The sequence below is a fragment of the Frieseomelitta varia genome, unplaced genomic scaffold (assembly GCF_011392965.1).
Source record: "Frieseomelitta varia isolate USP_RPSP 00005682 unplaced genomic scaffold, Fvar_1.2 scaffold_182, whole genome shotgun sequence".
In the NCBI taxonomy this organism is placed as follows: Eukaryota; Metazoa; Arthropoda; class Insecta; order Hymenoptera; family Apidae; genus Frieseomelitta; species Frieseomelitta varia.
In genome coordinates, this window is record NW_025109550.1 from 624,833 (window position 1) to 633,707 (window position 8,875).

General features: G+C 38.3%; 1 long non-coding RNA gene across 4 annotated transcripts in view; it reads left to right on the plus strand.

Annotated features, from left to right (window-relative positions):
- The window catches only part of LOC122538889, a 173,877-nt gene that overhangs the window by 131,038 nt on the left and 33,964 nt on the right, over positions 1–8,875 (plus strand). The window contains exon 6 of one of the 4 annotated variants that reach the window (XR_006308939.1): positions 6,424–6,492. The exons of the other annotated variants lie outside the window; for them this stretch is intronic. This is a non-coding gene — a long non-coding RNA (uncharacterized LOC122538889). Of the gene's footprint in view, positions 1–6,423; positions 6,493–8,875 lie in introns of those variants that run through there. 4 annotated transcript variants of the gene reach the window in all.

Here is an 8,875-nt window from a genome sequence, read left to right on the forward strand (position 1 = left end):
TTTTTTTTCTCTGTTTGCCGCCGTGTTCGTGTCTCCTGTGTGTTGTTCGGGAGGAACAATCTCCGCCGAGGAATTTCGCCCCCTTTGACCCTCTTCTTACCGAATTTCTCGCCCGGCAGCGAGAGACGAGATACCTTTTGATCGATTAAACAACAGGGGCATTAAGGTGACCTGTTTTCGGCCGGAGCGCCAGCTCGCTCTGATCAATTAAGTATTTAAGTACTTGCCAAGCACACTCGCGTACCAGGTTATTTGGCGAAGGTAGGGTTATTCGAGCCAGCCAGCCACGGTAACCGCGTAGTAAAATAAACACCATCGAAATAAAGTGATCACTTTTTTTCTCTCTCTCTCTGCTGAATTGAATGTATTTCTCTGCTGAAATATTTCTCTCAATTCTCTCTCTCTCTCTCTTTCGTTTTTTTGTTATATTATTAAATCGTGGATTTTCGTGCAAATTCATATTTAATTGGAAAAAAACGGAAGCTCGGTGGAAAACTGTTTTATTTGGCTATACACTCGTTTTTACATGTTTCCCCGCTTTATTTGCACTCGGAACAATTTCGTGCATCGAAAGCACCAGAAATAAAAAAATAAAAGCGAAAGACCACCATTCTATTTATTATAATGTTCTCGTTTAGCTCTCGTTTCTTTCGTCGTGTTTCTTTTTTTTTTTTTTTCCTCCTCTCCGAAAACGCGCAGCGAGTTTGATTATTCAACGCTGCGGGTTTCGAGATTGAAACTTGGGTGACTCGAGTAATTCCAGGCCGATGTGTCTGACACGGTGTTTTTTTTTTTTTTTTTTTTTTTCGTAATTGTACGCGATCGACGGCGATAATTCTCGAAGGAAACGATTCCGAGCAAAAACCACGCGTCCCAGTCTCACTCGGCAAGAGGCTGGATTAACATCAACGGATGCACAGCTGCGTGTATGGTGAAACACAGGAAACGCTTCGAGTTGCCACAATTCACGGAAACGGTGCATTCTGAAACGTATTGCGAGCGACTTGCTAGATTGCGATTAGAAATACCATTATTCTGCCGCGCGTTGCTCGAAGAAGGTGTTGCTCTATCGTGACGATCGCAGAACGCGAAATCTTCGTGAAGATTCTTGGCCTTTTTTTCTTTTTTTTGTCTTTGCTTTGGAACGGAGTTCCTCGAAATTTCTAAAACTTCTCATTCTTTTTACAAGATACGGTTTTGTATTACATATAAACATTTAACATTATTATATTATATTATATTATATTATATTATATTATATTATATTATTATATTATTTATTTATTACATTATATTATATTATATTATATAATATTATTATATTATTTATTTATTATATTATATTATATTATAACATTAATATTAACATATACTGTAATATAATATTAATTATATTATTATTTTACAATACCTATTTCTATCGTCATTTGACCGCTTACGAAATAAATATTGTCATTCGAAAGAAGTAGAAATTTTCAATTTATTGTAGGAAATAATCATATATTTTTATTTTTATATTCAACAAACGGGAAATGACAGGAGTATAGTTTATTTCATTTGAAGATAAACGAAGGATATTTCAGTTTTGTTAACTGCATTTGTTTGTAGATGATGGGTTTCCTCTTCGTACATTTTCCGCAAATATATCTTTTACAAATCATACAAAAGTTAATTTTATTATCTTTGCAAAATCTTATTTGGAATGTTTTTTGCAAGTGCGAAATATTATTATTATGCTCCTTGTACGTTTTTTTTTTTTTTTTGTGGAACAATTTCTGTGGTAAGCTTTTCTGCTAGTTGAAATAAAAATTTGTCTAGTTATTTTCTTACAAAGAACTCACGCATCGAGTTACTGGCCAAATCAAGGACATTGAAGGAAGGCTCACTTATAGCTATTCAGATCTTAGTTGAGTTATTCAGAGCTAAGGTTCCAAGCAAAGAACTTTATAAAAAGATGTAAATTTGTTGACCGGTCAACAAACGCAGATTATCGTTCACGGTAAACAAGCCAGACGGTAAATTTTTCTCAATAAAAAGACAGAAACAAATGAAAGAAAAAAGAAAAATTGAAAACTGATTGATCAGCTGATATAAGAATTTTCATAAAGTTAAATGAACGAAAGAAGTTACAATAGACATATAATTTTAAATTAAATTTTAACCGGGCGTGGTACGATTAGCGTTAAGCAGCACGAGGTTAAATTATTTTTGAGGGTAAATTTATTAGCTGTCAAGCCAGTTCGAACAGATCGTACATTTCACGGTTGCATGATAGATCCAATAACAGACCGGTTTTTCTTTCACTTCGCTGTCGTGTCTTTGCAAGGGCGAGTAAATATTTCAACAGAATTTCCTTTTAAAATTTCTATAGGCAATACCGTGCTCGCTAAAGACATCGAATTCTTCAGAATCTTTGCAGTACTCGATTTCTTACCAGATCAATTAGCTATCAAACGAATCGCGAGATTCTCGTCTCGCAATCAGTGTGACCAGTTTTTCTCCCACTTCCATCGTTGTCCTATTTAAAAATATATATATATATACACATAATCGCGGAACGTGTGTCGAACGCGATATCGCGAGAAGCAATCACGCTCTGGAAATATTAATCAAATACGTGTATCTACGCGTGTGTGCGTGTGTGTACAAAATTCATTAAAAGTTACAGCCTTGGACAACGTGTGCCGCTGCGAGCGTGGAGGAAGGGGGAAGAAAAAACGAAAAGAAAAGAAAAGAAAAGAAAGAAAAACGTCAGATTGAAACGTACGTATCTACGCCTTGCGTCTTGCGTTTCGCTTGTCCATGGCGGGACACGCATTCCGCGTCTTTATTGGGTTCACTGCACCATGAAATTGGCTACTTTCACCTTCGTTCGGGATAATGTTTAATGAATTCTAGTATACGAGTCATCGGAATTTCCTCTAGCGCGCGCGCCCCGGGTCGCCCAGACGTCGCGGCGCTTTAGTCACGCGTCGCAGCACTTTAACACGGGATGCCGATTATGCGTGTCTTAATACTCGTGCGATAGGAACAGCTACGTTCTAGGATTAAATCGAACCAACCCTAGATCCAACGTCGAAGATTACGTCAACTGTGCGAGACGTTAACGAGGGGCTCGTTGTCTCGTGACAAATTTTTGGGATTTAGCGTGTATTATACGGACTCGATTCTGTCGAGTGTAATCCGCGCATGCACGCGTTACAGTGAGTTTCGTCGGAACTGTGGGCGTGGGATGACGATGTTAGAAATGTTTTTACTTACAGAGTTTATGCAAGAAAGAATTTCTTTGTTATTATTCCTTATTGTTATTTATTCTTTATTATTCTTTATTATTATTTATTCTTTATTACTCTTTATTATTATTTATTCTTTATTTATTCTTTATTATTCTTTATTATTATTTACTCTTTATTATTCTTTATTATTATTATTTACTCTTAGTTATTCTTTATTATTATTTATTTAACATAGAAAGTATAAAAGAATAATAGGTAAAATATCAATATTGATATCTGTACATTTAGGAAAGGTAGAATTAATCTGATCTAATTTAAAATTATTGCAATGTTATAAATGACGCAAAATGAAATCGTTATAATTGAACTATATAATTTTATACCTTTAAGAAGATAAAGAAGATTCCCACAGTGTTGCGTATCATTTAGACACGATTGAATCTCATCGAGAAGATCGATATATATATATTAATCCTGTATACTGAACCGCGTTGTTACAGTTAAAAGAACGATCAAACGAGAGAGTACAGTTTGCAGCACGTTTTTTCTGCTGTTGGTTCATTTCTGATCATAGGATGAGAGCGCATGTCCGATTTGAAATAACTTGCCCTTGAGAATGAATCTCTTCCCAAATGTAAATCAATTGAATGAAATCGAGGTCCTAAATTTAATTTCAATGTCCACCGGCGATTCTACCGACAGACATATAATTTCCGAGAAATGGGGGAAATGGATCGAATAGAAGGAAACAAACGAGCGACTTACTCGAGCGCGGTGAGCAATTTACCGACGAGAGCGCGAGGGCTTCTCTCTAGTCGAGTATCGTCTCTCGTCGTTTCATTTCGCGAACTACGTACGTACTTTACGGTACATTGCATGTATACCACAGCGGTGGAAGAAAAGCACTGGGAATTAAGCGGGTTTTCACGCGGCGGCGACGATGACAAACAGGCGCTCGTCGCGCGACTGCCGCGAAAATGAGTTGGGTCCGGATGTGCAACACACCGCGGCACACAGTCGCGACACATTATAGCCTCCTGTATGGCTCCGGCCTGTTAGAGAAAGGCAGTTTATATGTATACGCGCGCGCCGAAGCTACCATGCACGTTCTCTCCGAGTAACAATGAAGCAACAGGTTGCCGCCCCCACCGAAACCCCTCTATGACAGATTGTGCAACCTTGATGGTCCGTATAACCCGGCCTGTCAGCCCTTCACACCCACTGGCCATTTTATGGCAGCCGACCAGACGAGCCGACCGGTCGTCCCTTTTACGAGTCCCTTTTAAAAACAAATAGGGAGAGACAGAGAGAGGGAGAGACAGACAGGTCGTAAATGTTTCCTTCGAAGCTCGCCCATATCCTCTTCCTTTTCTTTTTTCTCGTATGAAAAAGTTCGCCCGATGACTTGCTACATTCGTGAAGTTCGCTCAGACGTTATATACATAGTTATTCGCGTTGGTGGATTTGTCTTTTCTTTCCCCCGAGGTTCTTTTTTCATTTTCTATCGGTTTCGCGCCGTCGTTTCCTTTTTCGCCGAGTTGGGGGGTCTGCGTGTGTATGTATGTTAGAAACGGAGTTGGGATGAAAGACGTTTTTGTTTGATGTAAGCTTCGAAGAAGGGTACGGTGGTTGGGACGGAGTGTTTGTTGGGATTGTGCGCTGATAGTGTGTCTATTCGACGATTCAGGTAGCGCAGACGGGTATATACATAAGTTTGAGTTACAAGAATAATGTTGGAACATTGTCTCGCGCTCTTTGTTATTTTTACCGATGTTGCACGACGCTGGACGAAAGTTTCGACGTACGTTCGACGCACGTGAAGCACATAGATCTAATATATTTTTGATGTTGACGGCGATTTCCTTTTCCTAGAATATTTCGAAACACCATTTAGGAGAATACGCAGAGCGCTAGAATATTTAAAGCGACATCTCTGTCGTTGCACAATCAGAAAAAAAGAAAAAAAAAAAAAAATCCTCGAAGCACAGCAGAAACTTGAACGTTTTTCCAGTACTGTACGTTCGATAAATAAGTCTCCGCGAGATTCCAAGCTCGCGTCGCTTTATATTATGTATAAAATATACACCGCTGATGTGTAAATTCCGTCAAAAGTCCAAAACCCATCAATCCGACAGCCTCGGTGTATACCTGCGCCGTTAATCTAACACACGTAGGCCAGATGCACGTGAGGGAAAATAAAAAGGCACGCGCGCGTGTGTGTTTATGTGTGCGCGCAGCAGCCGCTAACAAGACGTATTGCGCAACACGCGTGTCGGTTAATCTCAGTCGTGGCTGGGCACCGTTCGTTCGTATCAATGACCAACGAAATCCGCGTGTAAAGGGAGGCCTCGAAGGCGGCGGTCTTCCACGAAAGCTTCTTCTTCTTCTTCTTCTTCCTCCTCCTCCTCCTCCTCGAGCCTCTTCTTCCCCGGTCGTTCCTCTTTCTCTTTCTGCTGCCTGCCATGCGTCTGCGAATTCGCGAAGCCGTGAGCGCGGTGGATACACGTGACGCGAAACCGGTATACCCCGGTGTGCCGGGGATGATCTATGCGTTGCGAGACCTTAGGCCTCGGCTAAGGTGCGTTCTCTCCCACCTCCTCCCGAAGCTCCTCGCTTCTTATCCCCCTCACGTTTGCGCTCGTCGGCTCTCGCTGGCTCTCGAGCTAAATAATATCAACTATGCGAGAGAGAGAGAGAGAGAGAGAGAGAGAGAGAGAGAGAGAGAGAGAGAGAGAGCGGCAGGCACACGAGCGAGAACCACACGTACGTCGAGAGTTACCCATTGGCCATTGAGGTGTCCGCCAGTGAGTAATGCCATAATAAATTATCTGACCGTTCCTGCTACCGTACTTGCGCCTCTCTATCTCGCCTCCTTCCTCCTTCTATCTCTTTGCACCGTTTGTCCTGCGACGGCGTATCGGCGATGCACATGCAAAAATTAATACGTATGTTACATATTGCGCCGAGTCAAAAGTAATTTCGTGCTTCGCGGGCAAATTTCGTTAACAGGAAGTATTTGAAACAATCGCCACTCAATGTATTCACTGGAGCTGTTTTTCGGAGAGGTTACGTAATATACGTCCTGCGTATTTTAAACTTGTTACATTATACTTAGTAATTTTTATTTTAATATGGAACGAAGCGAGCAGTATTTTTGGTATTTAATGCTTTTTTTATTTCCGGAAAGGAAAAGATGCGACACAAAGATGTATGATATATACATATGGAGAAAATGCCATAAAAATTAATATGTATATATATATTATTATATTATATATATTATGTATGTATATATATATATATATATGAGCGAGAATCATATGTATCAAGTATTAATTAATGTATAAATATATAATATAATATGATATATAGATCAATTAATATTTTTTTTTATGAAAATATATACATAAATATTTATTTATTGCATTTTGTCATATTATTGATCAACTGTAAAGAGGAGTTTGCAAAATGTCTATTAACAATGAGTATAAGAATATTTCTAATTACGACCATGGACGTTTATATTTTATATTTTATTTTTGTGGAGTATTTTTCATGGATATATGAATTATTTTCTTTTTCTACGAGACAGATTCTAGGTACCAACAGTGTTGGAGTCTTATCCTCTTTGCTCGTTAGTTTCAGCTTCTTATTCCTTTCACCCTCTCTCTGACCACTGTCGTAGAAATCGTAGGTCTTCTTCTCCTCTTTCGTCGCGTTTCGACCGATGTAAAGAAAACCCTGCGGTTGGAGTGTAATGTAAAGTGTGAAAAAAAAAAGGAACAGTTGAGTATAAAGAAAAAACGCGGGGAGAATTTTATTGCGAGAACACGATAATGTGAATATTTCTAAAGGACGATCATAAATTTTTTATAACCGATATGAAATTATATCTCTCATGATATTTTGTACGATTCGTACACAATGTAAGAGTTAGGGAATTATTCTCGTTCGTCGTATATCTCATTCCTCACAAATAGAATTAAATTGCTGAAGAATTAAGACTGTTTCTTCATCAGTTTGCTATCTGTAATTTATGAACAATAATAACTGTAACTATCGAACAATAATAAGTATAATCGAGAGTGATAGTGATTAATTTAAAAAAAATAGCTGTTACATCAAGGATGTAAAGGTCGAGTTAAAGAGATGGAAATCTCGGTGTTCAAATTTATTTTCGCCCCGATATCGATCGAATTTATTCGCAGTGGTACGCACGAAGATAGGAAAGCGGTCAAGGTGGTTACTTTTTCGGCCTCGTGTACGCGATCCTGTGAATTCCTGAAAGCGTTTAAAATACTCGTGCTCATCGTGATTATTTCACAAAGCTGACGGAGCAGTAATAATAGAACGACTGGCTAAGTGTAATCGAGTTATGTCATTATTTTTTAGATGATTTCGTAGACGTTTAATACTTTTGTGTATTGTTGCATCCATATATTAGTATCGGTAATAATTAAATTTCATTTACTTTTTGTATTTTTATACAATATACAATGATATATTTAAGAAATTTTCGAATTATTAAAATCTTAAAAAGCTGTTGTCTTATTTGGAACGTTGCAATAAAGAATTGATTTTAAACGGCGTCAGGTTTCTCGGTTGACTTTCAGATCATTATGTTTCCTGTCGCTGTATTCTATATATGAACGCGTTCCAAATAATTCTAGAGGCTGGATGCAAATAGCGAGTTTCTCCTCGGAGTTCTCCAATTGATCATAAATTTTTCTAATAACGTCTAGACTAAAAGCTAGACTGACGTAACGATTAATTCACAATTTTGTTACGATGTACACGAACATAACATTCTGATAGATTAATGAATTCTTTGATTTATACGGTTATGTATAAAATAACAATCCTCAAAGATCTCGATAATCTCTTAAAAATTTTTCAAGCGTAATTCACATTTGCGAACGGAGGTAGAAGCGCTTACCCATATTCCATGTCTAACAATAAGAACGGAGCCTATTTCAGCCTTTAATTATTTTATCTTAGATATATCTTACCTGTTTAAATTTCCAGAATTAAATTTAAAAATGTAATCATTATCCAGAACTAATTTAAACAACCACACATTCGGCTGCGAAGTGATCACTACATTCAAACTAGAGATGCGCGAAAACCCTAGAGACAATCGGGTTTCAATATACATACTACTGATAATATATTAATATCACTCCACAACTCTCAATTTTAAAATTTTCGAAAATAGCGATTCTTTCGGAAATTTTAATTATTTTTTAACTTAAGAAATTCTATTCCTTCGGGAATCTCGAACAAACAATTTCGATCCGATATTTTCTGGGTTTTCTCACGCCCCACCATCGAAATTCGCCATCACGCGAATCGAAACGAAATTCCTAGGATCTTTGGGAAGATCTCTCGACCATTGAATTACAAAGCTTCCGAGGCGTGGTGGTAATTTATGTGGCCGCTACCTGTCCCCCGGTCACCGGCGCATCAATATCAACTTTAACGAGCCCGATGACGTTTTTAACGAAGGTACACAGGTTCATCTGGCCTCGCAATTTGCCAGAGATTATCATATTTTAATAATTTCAGCGTAATTTAACGGCGGTGGACCTCTCGTTAGGGGCAGTTGATCCACAGGGGGAGAGAACGAGTGCGTAAAAAAA